This window comes from Electrona antarctica (genome assembly GCF_951216825.1).
Source record: "Electrona antarctica genome assembly, chromosome: 11".
NCBI lineage: Eukaryota > Metazoa > Chordata > Actinopteri > Myctophiformes > Myctophidae > Electrona > Electrona antarctica.
In genome coordinates this window covers 12,993,287-13,013,125 of record NC_136792.1, presented here as the reverse complement: position 1 = coordinate 13,013,125, position 19,839 = coordinate 12,993,287, and the positions used below count along the sequence as shown (strand labels likewise).

The 19,839-nt window shown below is 43.0% G+C and overlaps 1 protein-coding gene across 1 annotated transcript in view; it reads left to right on the top strand.

The window, feature by feature from the left end:
* Positions 1 to 6,300: 6,300 nt before the first annotated feature.
* The window catches only part of drd2a (dopamine receptor D2a), a 205,444-nt gene continuing 191,905 nt past the window's right edge, over positions 6,301 to 19,839 (top strand). Inside the window, exon 1 of the mRNA XM_079515036.1 lies at positions 6,301 to 6,504. The gene's annotated coding sequence lies outside the window, so the exon portion shown is untranslated. The remainder of the gene's footprint in view (positions 6,505 to 19,839) is intronic.

Below are 19,839 nucleotides of genomic sequence, written 5' to 3'. Positions count from 1 at the left end.
TAATTTTATTTTAAGACATTGTTGGTCATCCAGCCTTTGATGCATTGTATCATCAGTATTTAATTGTCAAGGCCTCTGTGGTGCAGGAGATGAATCACTGTTTCATGAAATAAAGGTTGTTGGTTCAAATCCATTCTACATCTAAATACTATCAAGCTAAGTATTGCATTTTAAACAGTTAGGAACATGAATGCATGTTTTCATTAACCAATAATTTGTCACCATGCAGAAAGTACACACACACACACACACACACACACACACACACACACACACACACACACACACACACACACACACACACACACACACACACACACACACACACACACATTGTACACTAGGCTACGTATTTTTCCCCCCAGCCAGAATAGCGAGGCCTCAAGTGATAAAACAAGGCAGACGTCAGATATTATTCTGAGTTTAGAGATAGCAACTTTGTTGTTTGTTCAGGCAGTCAAGGACTATACTTTGTTGTAGAGACAAATATTGTGGTGACATTTTCAATAAAAATGGTTTTAATTGGGATAATGTTTGGGGTAATGTTTGGTTCTGTTTCATAAAAGCAATAAGCCACACGACTCCATTCTTGCAGTGTTTTCAGATGAGCTACGGGGTGTTTTTAGAGTGGCATAGTGAGTTCATCATTAAAAATTGCTTTAATTGCGGTGAAGATAGCTGAGTGGTGAAGGCATATACCGCTGTGATGCCTGACAGCAAGTCACGGGTTCGATTCCCAAGCCTGAAGGACCCTTGCTGCGTCTCTCTGGCTTTTTCCGTCTCTCGTCACTGTGGACTACATCAATAAAGGCAGAAAAAGTTTTAATTGGGATAGGTATGTCTATGATTTTCGTCTTGAAAAACAAAGGTACTGGATCGCACACAGTGGCAAGAGAAATGGTCATGTTTTTCCCTACATAATAGCTGAGAGACAGACGTTTCGGTTCATCAGTATGAGGAGTATGAGTGTCAGTTTCTTTTCAAGGAGAGGTCACAGTGTGCAGGTGCACATCATCATCACCGCTGATCACGGTCACGCCTGGGGGGTGATTTCAGACCTGGAGTATCGTGTTATTAGCTCTCAAAGGTCTCTGTCAATATGCAATACATTTGTCAATACATGAATACACAAATACAAAACACAAAACAATTATAGAACAATTAAACAAAGCTAACAAAAGTCGCTGAGGAAATCAGACATCACTGCTGTTCAGCTTCAGTAGATTCATTAGAATAGAGCAACTTCTTCTCTACTGCGACAATAAACCAACAAACTATGATTTTCATCTTGTCATGTCAAGTTTTATAAAAGAAATAACCCACATGAGTCCTTTCTTTGCAGTGCTTTTAGAAGAGCTAGGGGTGTTGCTATAGGCGCGACGCAGAGCATCGTGCCAAACAACACCCCTTAGCGCTCCTGAAATCTCAATAAGGCCTTATTGCTATGGTGTGTGGTGTGTGATTTGATAGTGCCTCTGTGAGCCTGATGGGTTATTAAACCTCTGTGTAATGGTGAGGGGACGAGGGCAAGGAGCAACAGCTCACCGTAAAAGATGAAAAGTTACGTGATGTAAGTAACCCTGAAACATTCACCATTATTGTGAAAAATTCCAATTAATTGTGCAGCCCTATAGATCATGCTCTTTTGCAGAGCCTTTTTGAGGGGCACTAGTCCCGACAACGCCTTGCTTTGTGTGTGCCCCCCCGTGACGTCATGTGACAGCCAATATGCACCATTTACGATGCCAAGCCTGGCCAAATGGTATGAGTCACAGGCTCACAGCAGAAAAAGAAGAAAGGAAAAATAAGAAGGTATAAGACCTAAAAGAAAGTGAAAAACTGCTGAGCTACTTCTGAACTCACCCTGCCCTGAGCAACAGAAAGTTAAAGGGAAACTTCACCCTTTTTGCAAAAAAAAATATGTTAATGACATTTAGAAGATTTAGAACACTTTCCTGGGGGTCTTTATGTGTGTAATATGTGGGTTTTAGATCTAAAATATCTAAAACCACATATTACACACATAAAGACCCCATCTTCTAAACGTCATTAACATATATTATTTTGCAAAAAGGGTGAAGTGTCCCTTTAAGATAGCGCTCCAAAGATGAGTAAAAATAGTCTGAGATAGTCTGAGGTGCATTCATTTGAATGACATTCAGCACGGTTATCAATGCATGCATGACCTTAATTACATTAACTTATAATTGAGTTTACGATGACTTGCCTCCACTTATTATTTTCAATGTCAAACATCATTATGAAAACAAACTCATCAACAGAATAACAATAGCCTGCCCAAGGTGATATACAGTATATTTTGTTGTACGACGGCATTGCACGGCAACCGACAAACTCTCAACCACTTAAACCCATAAAAAACTTTGACCGCGGGGTCTCCTAGGCCAGTGGTTCTCAACGTTTTTGGCCGTGTCTCGCGACCCACGCCCTGCCCCCCTCCCCACCCCCCAATACAAATTGACCGCTACAATAACCTTAATAATAGCAAAAATACATCATGAATAAATACCAAAACCAGATATAATCATTAAGAAAAGTTTATGCATGCATATGTGTACTATGTAAACTCTTAATTTCCATTTTCCAGCCATTCAGTTGCCCAAAAAAAAATATATTTTTTAGGACCCCCCCAAAATAATTTGGCCCCCGGGGGGCTGGGGGGGTCGCGAGTCGACCCACGGGTTGAGAACCCCTGTCCTAGGCATCTGTACTTGGCCTTCCCCTCTACACCAAGTCTCTTCGCTGGAAATAGCCGAATTCAGAGAGAGAAAGCTCACAACTCGTTGCAATGTGACACAACTCTTAATTAACCTGACTCCGCCAGATGGGGCAGCAGAGAGTACACTGGGTTCCCCCCTCCTGCTCTCATCTGGGAACTCTCAGGCAGACTTGATGCCCGGCCACAAAACGGCCTGGCCAATCAGCAGCAGCTAGAGGCGGGATAGCTGCTGCTGATTGGCCAGGCCGTTTTGTGGCAGTGTACTCTTTGTTGCCCCATCTGGCGGAGTCAGGTTAACTCTTAATTGCCTTTCTGATAGACATTGTCAGTAGAATTGCTTTGCGAGGTAATAGCTTGAGGTTTAATTATTTACTGTCAGCTATTCATATTCACAAACTGCAACGTGAAATAATTGGACCCATTTAGAGTGTTATACATGTGTTGCCGAATGTGAACAGGTTTAAAAATAACTTCTAGAAAGTTAAGAGTGAGTAATAGGCCTACTTCACATACTGTAGATCTGCTATTCAGTGCGTGGCACCTGCAGGCAAGTGAGGCAACTAAGTATAAATCTCCCTTTAGTGTATTCAGTTTTTTGACAAAACATAATATTCAATCAACTGAATCCCCACTATCCAGAATTACATCAACCGTGTCAAACAAGTGTTTCCCCCCCCCCCCCCCCCCCCCCCCCTATCAGTTCTGTCTCAGCCTGCAGAGTGGAGATGAGAGGAGAGGTACTGGGTATGTGACAGGTGGAGAGAGTGGAGAGGTACTGGGTATGTGACAGGTGGAGAGAGTGGAGAGGTACTGGGTATGTGACAGGTGGAGAGAGTGGAGAGGTACTGGGTATGTGACAGGTGGAGAGAGTGGAGAAGAGAGGAGAGGTACTGGGTATGTGACAGGTGGAGAGAGTGGAGAGGAGAGGAGAGGTACTGGGTATGTGACAGGTGGAGAGAGTGGAGAGGTACTGGGTATGTGACAGGTGGAGAGAGTGGAGAGGTACTGGGTATGTGACAGGTGGAGAGAGTGGAGATGAGAGGAGAGGTACTGGGTATGTGACAGGTGGAGAGAGTGGAGAGGTACTGGGTATGTGACAGGTGGAGAGAGAGGAGAGGTACTGGGTATGTGACAGGTGGAGAGAGTGGAGAGGAGAGGAGAGGTACTGGGTATGTGACAGGTGGAGAGAGTGGAGAGGTACTGGGTATGTGACAGGTGGAGAGAGGAGAGGTACTGGGTATGTGACAGGTGGAGAGAGAGGAGAGGAGAGGTACTGGGTATGTGACAGGTGGAGAGAGAGGAGAGCATACAGTAGCTACACAGAGAGGTACTGGGTATGTGACAGGTGGAGAGAGAGGAGAGGTACTGGGTATGTGACAGGTGGAGAGAGGAGAGGTACTGGGTATGTGACAGGTGGAGAGAGAGGAGAGCATACAGTAGCTACACAGAGAGGTACTGGGTATGTGACAGGTGGAGAGAGAGGAGAGGTACTGGGTATGTGACAGGTGGAGAGAGTGGAGAGGAGAGGAGAGGTACTGGGTATGTTACAGGTGGAGAGAGTGGAGAGGAGAGGAGAGGTACTGGGTATGTGACAGGTGGAGAGAGTGGAGAGGAGAGGAGAGGTACTGGGTATGTGACAGGTGGAGAGAGTGGAGAGGAGAGGAGAGGTACTGGGTATGTGACAGGTGGAGAGAGAGGAGAGGTACTGGGTATGTGACAGGTGGAGAGAGAGGAGAGGTACTGGGTATGTGACAGGTGGAGAGAGAGGAGAGGTACTGGGTATGTGACAGGTGGAGAGAGTGGAGAGCATACAGTAGAGGAGAGGTACTGGGTATGTGACAGGTGGAGAGAGTGGAGAGGAGAGGAGAGATACTGGGTATGTGACAGGTGGAGAGAGTGGAGGAGAGGTACTGGGTATGTGACAGGTGGAGAGAGTGGAGAGGAGAGGAGAGGTACTGGGTATGTGACAGGTGGAGAGAGTGGAGGAGAGGTACTGGGTATGTGACAGGTGGAGAGAGTGGAGAGGAGAGGAGAGGTACTGGGTATGTGACAGGTGGAGAGAGTGGAGGAGAGGTACTGGGTATGTGACAGGTGGAGAGAGTGGAGAGGAGAGGAGAGATACTGGGTATGTGACAGGTGGAGAGAGTGGAGGAGAGGTACTGGGTATGTGACAGGTGGAGAGAGTGGAGAGGAGAGGAGAGATACTGGGTATGTGACAGGTGGAGAGAGTGGAGAGGAGAGGAGAGGTACTGGGTATGTGACAGGTGGAGAGAGTGGAGGAGAGGTACTGGGTATGTGACAGGTGGAGAGAGTGGAGAGGAGAGGAGAGGTACTGGGTATGTGACAGGTGGAGAGAGTGGAGAGGAGAGGAGAGGTACTGGGTATGTGACAGGTGGAGAGAGTGGAGAGGAGAGGAGAGGTACTGGGTATGTGACAGGTGGAGAGAGTGGAGAGCATACAGTAGCTACACAGAGAGGTACTGGGTATGTGACAGGTGGAGAGAGTGGAGAGCATACAGTAGCTACACAGTCAAATCCAGTGTTTTTCTAATTTAACTATAGTGTAAATATCTCTTTGATATTTTACTTGTCTAGTTTATTAAAATTAATGTAATTATCATGGATGAGCACTAATGGAGCCACACAGTTATCATGTGTATTCCGAGATCCACTGAACCTTGAGCTCTTGCATTGGCTCTTCCCCACATGGTCTGTGTTTTGGCCGTTCCCCCCAGCTCCTCCTGACAGTGTCAGGGGTAGCTGGGGGGACGGACGTTCCCCAGCCCGGGACTCCAGGGCCCAGCCTTCCAGCTGTCAGATGATCACAATCACAATCACACAGGCACAGCACAGACTTTTTTACTCAAGCCCCCAGAGGCTCTCCAATGTTGGAGCACTCGGCCCTACTGGTTAGAGCGTGAACTGCAGGCGGATCCGTGGATTGAGGAAACCCCTTGCACGGCCTCTATCCTTTTATTACTCTATGCTTTTACTAGGGTCGCATTTTGCAAGCCCTGCTGCCTCTTGGTATGAGTACATAGCAAGCAGCGGGCCCATTCAAAGCATTATCTCACTCAGGGTGCTACAAATGTCTATCTTTATCTATGTCCAGTAAGTACACTTAGAAATTAAACTAGTGTTGACTAAGCCTACAAGTGACTCTAATTTTGAAGAGGAAGTCAGTTTCGGTTGTAGCCAAGCTGCCATGACAAGTTAATGTTATGATGCCGTGTCATGATCTTACTGTGAACTGTGTAGCCTACTGTATAGGCCTACCCTTATTTTGTAGTGATGTCTTAGTGTTCTGTGATTTCCTGTCTGCCTTGTTTTCTGTCACCTGCCTTGTCTCACCTCCCTGTATTAGTGTAACCCTAGCCACCTGTGTTCTGTTGCCTATCCCAGTGTTGATTGTGTGTTTCAGTTCACCTGTGTGTAGTTAGTCTTGTCTATATATATGCCCCAGTGTTTTCAGTTCCTTGTCTGTTCGTCTTTGCATATGATGTGGTCAGTACCTTGTGTGTATTCTTAGTCCTAGTAAGTCGTAGTTATTTCCAAGTTTATTGTTCCTTGTGATTTCTTTGAGATTAAAACCTCTTGAACATTCACTTCTCTGCCTGGCCTGGTCGTTCTGCATTTGAGTCCTATACCTCCGTGTCCACACCGTGACATGCCGGAAACTAGTATAGTAAACAAGAACCCACGTGGATTAAACACAACAATGTACGCATTTTGGAAGGACATTAAATGGAACCTCCGCGGCATTAGGTGAGTATAGGTATCATGCTGGCTCACACTGGTAAAATCATCATCAACAACAGTTGCCCAAAAATCAGGTAGGCTACAGTACCGTTGCTGTCACTGCCTGCAAGAATGTGATCTTATTAAATTTAAGTTCACCTAGCCGACTTATATCATGCCCTTAAATAGTGGTTGTACTTGGCCGCCGTGTCAATTTTTATAAACGTATCAGTCCATTAGTTGAAGTGAGTCCACCGTGCAGTGTGGTGCTGAACTCTTAACTATCAAATGGTTTGAATTTGTGTAGTAGCCAAGGCTTGTAAGATGGGGGGGGGGGATTTAGTTGTTCCGCCAGTGGTCTTATCTGTCTTATCATTGTTCCATATGTGTGCATTTTGGTATTTTGGGGTGTGAATATTCTCATTGCAGACCCCTGAACAGCTTATTGACATGTTGGTTGCGGATTGGAGCCTTGTCAACGTGTGGCCCCTGGGAACACTGTAAACTGGGCTGTACAACACGGCTACCGGTGTAACTACAGTCCCTGAACAGTGTTTGTGCCAAGTTTTCTGCGGATCCAGCACCAGATTTATAGGAGTTGAGGCCTCTGGGCTAGAGGACAGCTCGCCCCCCCCCCCCCCCCCCCCCCCCCCCCCCCCCCCCAGTGGTTCTTGTATTCTTGTATTCATTTTACTGAGGTTAAGGTCAGTAATGCGTTCAGGGTTAGGCAGATGTAGTAGCCTGAAATAGACCTATATGCTCTAAGGGCATAGAGGGGTGGGTCAATCTAGCACTGGAAACGGACGCTGGCTCCCTGATGTGCGTGCGTGTGTGTGTGCGCGTGTGTGTAAGCGTATGTGTGTCCCACACAGGGTTTTTTTTGTCTTTTGAAAACAAAACTCCTGCAGTCTCCGGGGCAACAGATGTAGTGACCCATACAAGACCCGGGCAGCCACAATAACTCTGCTCATCGGGCTCAGTTCTATTTACACGGTAGGTTGTGTGATGGTTTGCCGAGTGGGAGACTGGGGTTCGATCCCAGCTTGGCGAGAATCACTACAGTTTTACTGAGTTTACATTTAGGAATACCTGGTGGTGACCGTTCCAAGAATCCAAGGTCGCCGAATTTGACCCGGAGCAAGCGTGTTTTGGGGGGCGAGCGTTCTTGTATTCTGATTGGAAATGTAAAATCTTCAACATATCAGTGATTTGTCCTGCCGACTGCGTAGCAAAAACATGGTTATGTATCTCTGTTGTAACAAAGTCTATCGTCACATTTAAAAACTTTACCGTACTAGGGGCAATTCGTTTTCAGCAGCTGTTTCACAGAAGACACACTCACACTCAATACAATACATAAAAACAAACAAACAAACACACCCCAAGGAGCTAAATGTGGAATTAAATTATCTTAACCACATGAACCCCAGCGTCCCTATTCTTCGGTAATCTCTCAAAGCACATTCAGAGCTGTATCTGTTGGCAACTCCCATTACAACATGCATGCATGTTGTAGTTGAGTTCTTGCTATTAGGAATGAAAACAATGGAGCACTAAATCCGGTCTCTACACAGTCAGTTGTGCGGTGCCGCAAGAGGCATTCAAATTATCCCCCCCCCTCCGGTCAACCAAGTACAGGGTTCAAGTGGTTAAAGATTCCCAAATTAATTCATATTATTAATAAATGGAGCCTTTACAAGTCATATTGCCGAGGGGATGAAAGACTGACGGGTCTGTTTTACAAGGTGCTAAAGTAAAACTTAACGGCGCCCTGAAAAGAGGACATTCAGCCAGACACGTACAGGAGAAGACATAAATGCTGGCAGCTTTCTGGAGGATTTGATGCTTACAGAAAGAACTCTCTGATGCCTTTGTTTTTCAGTCCGATAATCACAGAGAATTGTGACAACTCTGACAGAACAACAACACAGTAGGCTCTTAATGAATGAAAAAGAGAACAGCAACAGAGAAATGATGGGTCTGACAGAAAAAGTATCATTCATTTCCGTAGACTGGTGAATGTTGGCGTTCTAACCTGAAAAATCACACGCTTGACTTTGTTGTTTTCCGTTTACTCACATTGGACAATGTTTCTCGCAGTGACCGATACCAACGAGAGAACGATAAACAAACGTAAACACTGACGCACGCACGCACGCACGCACGCACGCACGCGCACACACACACACACAGACTCTGCCACTATACGGTTCATTATAAGAACTGTGCTCATGCATTAAACAAGAGGCTTCTCTCTTCATTAAACAAGAGGCTTCTCTCTTCATTAATATCGCCCCCCCCTCGCCTTGCTCTCATTCATCCATGCAGGCCTATCCATCAATCACCCCGTCCTGATTCCCATTCACCTGTGTCGTCTTTGTTTGCTGGGACAAAGAGCACGCCTTAAATAAGAACAGCATTTACAAGTCAGAAGCAGCATGCAGTGGCGACTGCATGCTGCATTCGAACTCCCCCTTCCCCCCCCCCCCCCCCCCCCCCCCCCCCCCCCCCCCCACCCATCTCCGCACCCTCTGTCCGATTAGCGATGAGAGAAGACGGTGGCGGTCCCCGGCACGGTGACGTCACCGCTCCATTGTTAGTGAAATGAACACCTGGGCTGTCGGGTGAGTGCTAAATCACTACTGTATGTTCGGCTACACCTCCACGCAGTGTGACACAGAACATGGACATTGTGTCACATCCTGCGTCTGTGGAACTGAGCTTTTAGAATCCCGATCCTTTTTTGGAGTTTACAACATTTAACTGAACAAATAAATAAAAATGAACTACAAATAACATTTAGATTTTTTAAATTAAGTATAAACTTCAATAGGCTGAAAAGAACATAATATAACTTTATATTATTGTAGGCTATTGTATAGTACAATGGATATTATCTTTTGCTACTTAAAGGGTAAGACCACTTTTGTAGAGGTTTGGGTTGTGTAGTTACCTTGCCATGATGTAACTCCAAATGTGGACAAGAAATCAAAAATAATTTCTCCAGTGATTAGAAATTGATAATTCAAAATATGCTCCTCATTGACTTACATTGTACGCTGAAACAGCTCTCAAAGTCACTCTTTTAGTACGTAAACAAACACAAACAAAGTTGTTTCAGACAATATAGAGCAACACCAAAACTCATGTGGTTTTATTTCTTCATAAAAATGGTAACTTCCTGTTGATTTTACTATATGAAGATCTGGATCCGGATCTATGGATCCAGTCCGGGTTTTCTTCTGAATAAAAATGGACAAATCAACAGGAAGTTAACATTTTTATGAAAAAAGAAAACCACATGAGATTTGGTGTTGCTCTATATTGTCTGAAACAACTTTGTTTGTGTTTGTTTACGTACTAAAAGAGTGACTTTGAGAGCTGTTTCAGCGTACAATGTAAGTCAATGAGGAGCATATTTTGAATTATCAATTTCTAATCACTGGAGAAATTATTTTTGATTTCTTGTCCACATTTGGAGTTGCATCATGGCAAGGTAACTACACAACCCAAACCTCTACAAAAGTGGTCTTACCCCCTATTCAAACTCTTCTAAACTAGCACCACAAATTCACAATGCATTGTGGCGTGACACATTGTAAGCTTGCAGATCGGCTATTTCGGGAAACCTTTGAAAAAAATATGTAGGCATATGCCATTTTGAAAGGGGTTCAAAATCAGGACACATCGGCTGTATAATTGCAGATACCGATGTATTCAAAAACAGTTTCGAGTTTATTTAGAGCTTAGCGTTTATTTATTAGCATGCAGCTAAGTAGGCAATACCACAACCACAACAAAACACAAAAGGAAAGATAACACATCAAACTAAATCATGTAGACTACAGCGAGGAAGAAATAAGATATTGCTTTTAGATGGGGTTTTTTTTATCCCACGATTTTGCTACACTTTCTCTGCCAACGGACTGACCTCATGCTTCCTTCTATGCATGAGGAGTCCAAGCTGCTTCTTTTCACCTGACGGGGGAGTTTCCCCGGACGGACGTAACGCGTGGAAGGAACACGTTTTTCTGACCAGTTCCTTTCCCCTCCATCAGGCGAGAGACCCAACTGTGCCACCCTGCTCCGCTTTAGATGTTTATTGAATATTGGCAAGGATAATGATGACTTAAGTGATGCATCTGACTCACCGTGAATGGGAGACAGTCATTGGATTATTATTCATTTTTGTTTTTTCATGTCATATGAAAGCAGGGAAATAATAATAAATCATAGCTTCAAATTGACATGTTGGTTGTTCAGTTTGACCCACCAGTTTTGGAGATATGGCTTATATGTCTTGCAGAAAACAGGGAGTTGAGAAAACAGGCTTGAAACATTACACCTAGCTACTGTTTAAGCATATATTTCGTATTTACATGTCGATTTAAGCTCTGACATGTATTTCAGACATGCTCTAGTATGTGATGAGTCTGCCTGTATTAACTCATTTTGGATAATAAATAAATAAATTCAGTTTTTCTCCTCCGGTGAAAAGCTGGAGGTTGCACGATCACAGGCTCTCAGTCAAATCTGGTCACATTTGTGGTACTCTCAGTCACAAATGAGGGCCTCTTAATTTTATGAATGATTGATGTTTTGAAGTACAACAAAAAGGTAAATCAAAATCATCTCTTTGCCTTGTGGGGTAGGAGTGCATGTGAGGTTTCGGATCAATAGTATGTCGGAACTAAAGCCTGTACCCATGCGATGCGAAAATGTGATGGTCCGACATGCGCTGCTCCCGTGCTTCCGCATGAAAAGAAGAGGGAATGTCTTGTTTGCATTATTTAAATTTAAACATAAATAAAGGTTTGAATAGATAATAATGAATATTTCATAAAGAGAGGAGCAGATGGCTCATATCTATTTGAATGTGAAATCATTCTCAAAAACCTTTTTTGAATGATCAGTCATTTAGTGAGACATGTTTAATATTTACAGTAATTAATATGAGGAGACATCCAAGGCCCCCACAGCCACCAAATAAGCACAATGTATTATATAAGTATCATAAGTGATGGTAAATATAAAGGCTACCAACTACACCTTAGGAGAAGCTCTCGTCATCCTGCTAAATACCTAACCGACACTGACTTCGCTGATGACATCGTGCTTATCAGTCAATCATTGGAATACGCTCAGGCTCTCCTTCAGTCTCTTGAGCAGGCCTCCAACTGTGTTGGTCTTTATCTCAACGAGACGAAAACTGAATACGTAAACATATGCAAATCCAACAATAACCACATTATAAAAACACTTAACAACACTCCTGAAACGGGTTGATGACTACAAGTATTTGGGTTCATATATATCTTCTTCCCAAAAGGACTTTCAAACTAGGAAGGGTATGGCCTGGTCAGCCTGCAATGACATGCATAAGATCTGGTCATCCCAGCTTAGTAAGATGATAAAAGTAAAAATATTTAGGATGACCGTTGATCCTCTACTCTATGGCTCCGAGACATGGACACTTTCAAAGAAACAAGAGAATCGGTTGGATGGCACTTACACCCGCCTTCTAATGAGAGCGCAAAATCTGTCTTGGAAGAGCCACCCATCGAATAATCTAATATACAGCAACCTTCCCCGTGTTTCTTCACTGGTCCGATCCAGAAGAGCGCAGTTTGCCGGCCACTGCTACAGAGCTGACAATGAGGTTATATCTTCCCTTCTTCTCTGTAGTCCTGCCTCAGGGTGGACCAGAGGTAGAAAGCTATTGTTCCCTGATGTCATCGCTAGGGACACATGCTTCAGTAGGCAGGAACTGGGGGTGGCAATGAAGGACCGGGAAGTCTGGCGTAGCATTGTGGAATCCATGATCTCGACCGCGGTCGAAAAATGATGATGATAATGAAATATAAAGGTTGGATATAAGCAATCTTATAATTTCTTCCTACTATACAATAAATCATCAATAGTAGGAGCAATAAAAGTCTATTTATAACGGTGGGGCGGTAATCAGCATTACTTCCTCCTATAGGCTACCAGTACATCATAATTTAACATCACTGTGCTTGGTATTACTCAATGTAATTACAGACAAAGTAGGCCTACAGTATAAGAGGTGAGGGAAATCAACGCAGACGTGATGAATCATAGCACAGTTCTATTTGTGCAGCTGAGAAGTGGAAAGTTAATTGAGTAAGACAAAAGGAATGGTTTAAAGCTTAGACCTCTGAGAGGCTTGGTGCTGAAAATGAGTGCACACAGGCACGCACGTGTAGATCGGAGCACAAAAATAGTAATCCTAACATTAACCTCCTATCTGAATCTTTTTGTAATTGTAAGCCTAAAAAAACATTTCCCTTGTGAGGACCAGGAAATGTGTCTATACAGCACACATACAACCCCCCCCTACCCCCCCCCCCCCCCCCCCCCCTCCCCTAACACACACACACACACACACACATACTTCTCATGCACAACGGGCTGTCAGTGGTGGCACAAGGCTGCAGTTTAATTAGAAGCAATCATTACATATGCCAACTCATGCTTCACAAGTGGAGACATACAGTAGGCCTATATCCCTGTTGACGGCACTCACTATCAAAAGTGGATTAATTGGAATCTTCATTTCCCCTTCATGCCAAAGAGGTTCAGTCTGCTGAGTATAAGTAATAATATTGCGTTGAGGAATAATGGCCTCTTGCTTCTGCTCATGGGGTAGACCTTTGTTCAGATTAACCCAGATAAGTGTCGGGCCCGAGAGGATGGATTTTGGTGATACTATGGCCTTTTCCTTCAGTGCTACCGTTAGGTCAGAAATGTCCACCTGTTCACATTTTATTTCCAAATGAAATATCTTAAACTCCTGGCTGGATTCCCTTTGAATTCGCTGTGTACCTTCTCTAATTAGCTATGCAGTGTGGGTCTTCTATTGACCCAGTGTGTTCATTGTTAGCGCCTTTCCTATACTGGTAGTCATTACTGTTGTTGTTGTTTTGCTTTAAATCAAAGAATGGCTGTTTTTTTATATACATATAAAGCATAATGGTATCTGCATATACAGTATGCTGCTCTATGCACGTCAAATTAATATAATTAAAACGTTTCGAAAAGTTTAGCATCAGGCAGTGGTGGACAAAAGTACCCACATTTTGTACTAAAATCAATCATTACCGCAAGCAATACCGCAATGCAGAAATATTCCATTACAAGTAAAAGTCTGGTATTCAGAATTTACTTATAGTGAAAGTGCAACCGTATTGACATCAAAATATACTTAAAGAAGCTGAAGTAAATGTAGTCAAATATGCAGAATGTCCCATTTCACAAGTTTTCAAATGTTAAAATTTGAAATCTTTAGCAAATCTGCAAACACACAAAGCGTCGCAACGCGGTGCATTGTGAGCTTGTAGATCATCTATTTTTAGTATAGGTCTGAAGTGGTTTCATAATAATAGTCAAAACCTACAAAGTAACTAGTAACTAAATTAAGTTTTCAAATAATTGTAGTAAAAGTACAAATTATCCCCTCAGATGTAATGGAGTAGTAAAATTGGAAATACAGCAAATTTTATTTCCAAATGAAATATCTTAAACTCCTGGCTGGATTGCCTTTGAATTTGCTGTGTACCTTCTCGTGCTTCCCACACAACGGCCCTGGTTGTGTTTCTGGTCTGTTTAGTTGTGGTTAGAGTAGAGCTGCAAATCATCTTTATTAGTTTTTTTTTTAAATATTTTTTTGGAAATTGTGAATCGATTTTGAATCATTTACATAATAGGCCTACTATTTTTGACAGCCCTAGACTAGAGGCTTTCAGACTTTTGTCTTAATATAAAGTCAAGTTAATGTCCACAGTTATGTCCACAAAACAACAAACAAAATGAGTGGTATTCCCCTTTAACTGGAATAATTAATGTTAGCACTTAGCTAATAGGAAAGGCGCTAACAATGAACACACTGGGTCAATAGAAGACCCACACTGCATAGCTGATTACTGGAACGCTGGTGGTTATTGGTACGTTGGACTACGTATTCCCCCCGAAGAAGGAGGGTGTGGAGTTAGCTGAGGAAGGCCATAATGAAGAGGTGGGTTTTGAGAATAGTTTTGAAGGTTTGTAGGGTGGGGGCTTCTCTGAGAGTATATTGGGGAGTGTATTGCACAGGGTTGGAGCAGCAAACGTTGTATCGCCCTAGGTATGACATTTGAGGAGGTCGAAGAGAGGTAGGTGGATAAAGCCAGATTGTTCAGTGCTTTGTGCTTTGTAGGTGGTGAGTAGTATTTTGAAGTGTAGTCTTTGTTTGACCGGGAGCCAGTGAAGGTTGTGGAGGACTGGTGTAATTATGGTCTCTGGAACGGGTACTGGTGAGCAGGTGGGCAGCTTCTGCAGAGTTCATCCATCAATATTGAGTGAAAAGTACACCCCCTGGACATGACCGTGACACTAGTATAATGTCGCAGGGACTTATTTACCCCAACCTGCAACGATTCCTATGACTGTGTTCCCAGGGTCCTGAATATGTTTCCCCCCAAGTGGTGACTGGTCAGTGCAGTGTAAAGAGTCGGTGGGAAACAAACATCGGACAATTTTATAGACACTTTCCTCCTTCATATTTGCGCCTAGAAGTGTACACACAAACTTTAAAATGCTCAGCTCCATTGGGATCATGAGCTTCTCTTCAAAACATTTCCTCCAGCTGACCTTCTGTACCTATACCACATTGGAAACACAAACTACTATACATTGTACTCAAACTTTACAGCCGTTTTCAGTGAGCCCACACAGTTTCTGCAGACATACCATATACCATTACTGTTGTTGTTGTTTTGCTTTAAATCAAAGAATGGCTGTAATGACTGTTTTTATATACGTATATAAAGCATAATGGTATCTGCATATACAGTATGCTGCTGTATGCACGTCAAATGAATATAATTAAAACGTTTCGAAAAGTTTAGCATCAGGCAGTGGTGGACAAAAGTACCCACATTTTGTACTAAAATCAATCAATACCGCAAGCAATACCGCAATGCAGAACTATTCCATTACAAGTAAAAGTCTGGTATTCAGAATTTACTTATAGTGGAAGTGCAACCGTATTGACATCAAAATATACTTAAAGAAGCTGAAGTAAATGTAGTCAAATATGCAGAATGTCCCATTTCACAAGTTTTCAAATGTTAAAATGTGAAATCTTTAGCAAATCTGCAAACGCACAAAGCGTCGCAACGTGGTGCATTGTGAGCTTGTAGATCATCTATTTTTAGTATAGGTCTGAAGTGGTTTCATAATAATAACTAGAAAAAGTGCCCTTCTGGGCACAGGTCTCCACCAGGAGGATAGGACTGTGTGAGATGTTTAGGAGTAATATAAACATGTTTGCCTTTGATGGCAATTGGATGATTTGAGGCATTTTGTTCCAAAATGTGTTTTGCAAAAATCAACCTGTTGGTGGCGCTATAACAGGCCAATGTGAAAAGGGTGGGATATATTCCTCAGCCCAGTAAGAAAATGTGTGAAAGATTTCACGTAAATTTCATGCTGCGTTCATGATTTGAGGCTTTTGTTCAAAACGGGGCAATCTTGCAAACTGTGAAAGCCAATTATAGCCAATTCTGATGGAATATGAAATATCGGACAGATCCGACTTAAGCACATGACCATAGAGATACTGTGTAACGATTTGTGAGATTTTTGGACAGAATCTGGAGGAGTAATATCAAAAAATGTGTTTTACAAAAGTCGGCCTCCTGGTGGCGCTATAAAAGGCAGATGCGGAAAATGCAGGTCAAAGGTTTGTCCTTGGCCTCTAGGGAGTGTGCATGCAACGTTTCACGCAGATCGGTGCAGTTTTAGGTAAAACATGTGAAAAGCTGCCTCATGGTGGCGCTACAACAGGCCGTTCTGGAAAATGCGGGGCAGAGGTTCATCGTTGGCATCCAGGGAGTGTGTGTGCAAAGTTTGGCATCGACCGGGTTAACGGTGCCGGAGATTAGCTGTACACAGACGGACGGAAGGAAGGACGGACGGACACACACACACACACACACACACGGACGGAGTGCAAAACATACTCTCTCCCCATGCCTTCGGCCTGGTGGAGACAATAATAATCAAAACCTACAAAGTAACTAGTAACTAAATTAAGTTTTCAAACTAGAAAAAGTGCCCTTCTGGGCACAGGTCTCCACCAGGAGGATAAGACTGTGTGAGATGTTTGGCAAAATGTTTAGGAGTAATATAAACATGTTTTTTTGTTAGTTTTTTGCAGCAATTTTCTTCATTTTGTTGAGGAAATGCAGAGTGCCTGGTGGCACTATAATAGGCCAATGTGAAAAGGGTGCCATTTCTTCATACGCCTTTAATGGCAATTGGATGATTTGAGGCATTTTGTTCCAAAAATGTGTTTTGCAAAAATCAACCTGTTGGTGGCGCTATAACAGGCCAATGTGAAAAGGGTTCCTCAGCCTAGTAAGAAAATGTGTGAAAGATTTCACGTAAATTGCATGCTGCGTTCATGATTTGAGGCTTTTGTTCAAAACGGGGCAATCTTGCAAACTGTGAAAGCCAATTATAGCCAATTAGGATGGAATATGAAATATTGGACAGATCCGACTTGAGCACATGACCATAGAGATACTGTGTAACGATTTGTGAGATTTTTGGACAGAATCTGGAGGAGTAATATCAAAAAATGTGTTTTACAAAAGTCGGCCTCCTGGTGGCGCTATAAAAGGCAGATGCGGAAAATGCAGGTCAAAGATTTGTCCTTGGCCTCTAGGGAGTGTGCATGCAACGTTTCACGCAGATCGGTGCAGTTTTAGGTAAAAATGTGAAAAGCTGCCTCATGGTGGCGCTATAACAGGCCGTTCTGGAAAATGTGGGGCAGAGGTTCATCGTTGGCATCCAGGGAGTGTGTGTGCAAAGTTTGGCATCGACCGGGTTAACGGTGCCGGAGATTAGCTGTACACAGACGGACGGAAGGAAGGACGGACGGACACACACACGGACGGACGGACACACGGACGGAGTGCAAAACATACTCTCTCCCCATGCCTTCGGCCTGGTGGAGACAATAATTGTAGTAAAAGTACAAATTATCCCCTCAGATGTAATGGAGTAGTAAAATTGGAAATACAGCAGTACGTACGTACGTACGTACGTACGTACGTACAGTACTAGTACCTACATGTACTTTCCACCACTGGCAACAGTGGGTCTGGCAACAAAACAGAGTGGAACGACAAAGGCTTGTTGTGTTTATCCCTATATGAGACATATGCCACTTGACTTGACTTGTCCTTGTTTTGCCATGCAGCAGAGCAGCAGCATCTTGGGATTTGGCTGAATGAGTAACACTCTCCTCTCCTAACACTATACTAACTACTCTCAAAGTGCCCTTGATCATGTATCCTCTCGGGGTCCATGTGAACCTGCTCAGTGGATACAAATAGACTGTATAGGCCTATGGGCTACTGCGTTTCTTCCCTTCCACCTGTTTTCATGCACATTTTCTATTTGGGCATAAAAAAAACATGAGTAGAAAAGCGTGAGTGGAATGTTGATATGTTGAAAAGGGGGAAAATTTGCTCGGGTGGGTAATAGGGTGGGGTGGTAGAGTCTGTGCAATTGTCTTCACCAGGCCGAAGGCATGGGGAGAGTATATGTTTTGCACTCCATCCGCGTGTCCTTGTGTGTGTCTGACTGTCCGTGTGTCCGTCCGTCTGTGTACAACTAATCTCCGGCACCGATTTTTGCTAAACAAATATCATTACATTACTCGTACACATTTTATCCATCTGTCCCATTTCCCATATTCTATCCCGATTGGCTAAGATTGGCTTCCAAAGCTTAAATTGGTCCATTTCGAACAAAATGCCACAAATCATGATATTTCCGTCGAATTATACACGCACATTCCCACTAGGCCAGGACGAAATGCCACTTAAATTATTTCAAATCAGCCTCATGGTGCCGCTATAATAGGCCAATTCCTATTTTTACATAACTGCACCGATCTGTGTACACTGTACAATATGCACACTCCCTAGAGTGTGCATATTGTGCATATTCTCTGTATTTTTCTAAAACACATTTCTTTAGTATATTACTCGCACAGATTGTATCCAAATCTCACACAAATCGGTACACATGATCTCTATAGTCATGTGATCAAGACGGGTCTGTTTGATTTCTCATATTCCACCCTGATTGGCTAATATAAGATTGCCTTCCATACACGCAGCGTCTGAGTGCGGTGAAACTGTGCACGCATATTCCCACTAGGCTGAGGAAGAAATGTCACTTGACATTTTTCAAATCAGACTTGCGCTATAACTGGCCAAATTACGTCTTTACATATACAGTAACTGCATCGATCTGTGTAAAACTTTGTATGTGCACTCCCTACAAGCCAAGGAACAACATCTGGCCTGCATTTTTCAACTCCGCCTTTTAGAGTGCCACAAGGAGGATGACTTATGTGCACAAATTCTTATCCTTCAGATTTTATCGAAATATCACACAAGTCGGTACACATGATCTTTATAGTCATGTAATCAAGCCGCATCTGCCAGTATAATGTATGGCAACCAAACACAACATGCATTCATCTTCATAACATTAATTACTCTCTTTCAGAGCCTCATGGTAAAAAAGTAGGCTATTGTAATTTGGGAAGAAGAAAAAAAAAGTCTGTTGAGTGGAAAACAAAGTGTTACTTTTCAGGATTCAAATGCAAATGAAAGTGGTAAAAAATGAATAAAAATTAAACGTTTTATTATCAATAATTTTAAAGGACAGACTTTATTGCTGGTGCACCACTAGTGGCCCGCAGGCCGGCTTGTAGAGCTATAGAGCTTAGTAATTAGGCCACCTTGCACTGACACTCACACCTCACAGTTTTAATTGAATTCATGTCACCCGCCAGATGTTCTCCACTCATTATTATGCGTTTCAAGGCATTGTGCTCGGCGGTATTATTTGGTGTATTTGTGTGAATGAGGACAGAGTGTTAATGAGCCCGAATCATCATCATGTAAAAGTAGGCCCTATAGACACTGTCCTCAGTGGTGCAGTGTTGATTCCTTCAACTAAAACTATGACGAAAAATGTTCGTCGACTACCCTTTTTCACTGGCTAAATAAAAACTAAGCTATGATGACTAAAACTATATGACTGAATGTACTGACATTTTCATCAACAAATAAAAATGATACAAAAATGTCAGATTCAGTAGAACGTTTTATGTTTGGTTGCGCTTGGATGTTGTGCTCTGAAAATGTTCTGAGCTTTTAGATGGGCTATTTTCAGAAGTACTCAAATGTTTTAATTGAGCAAAGGTAGCCTCATGTAGAAATACTCTGTTACAAGTAAAAGTCTGGGTAATCAAAATGTACTTACTTGTCTTAAAGT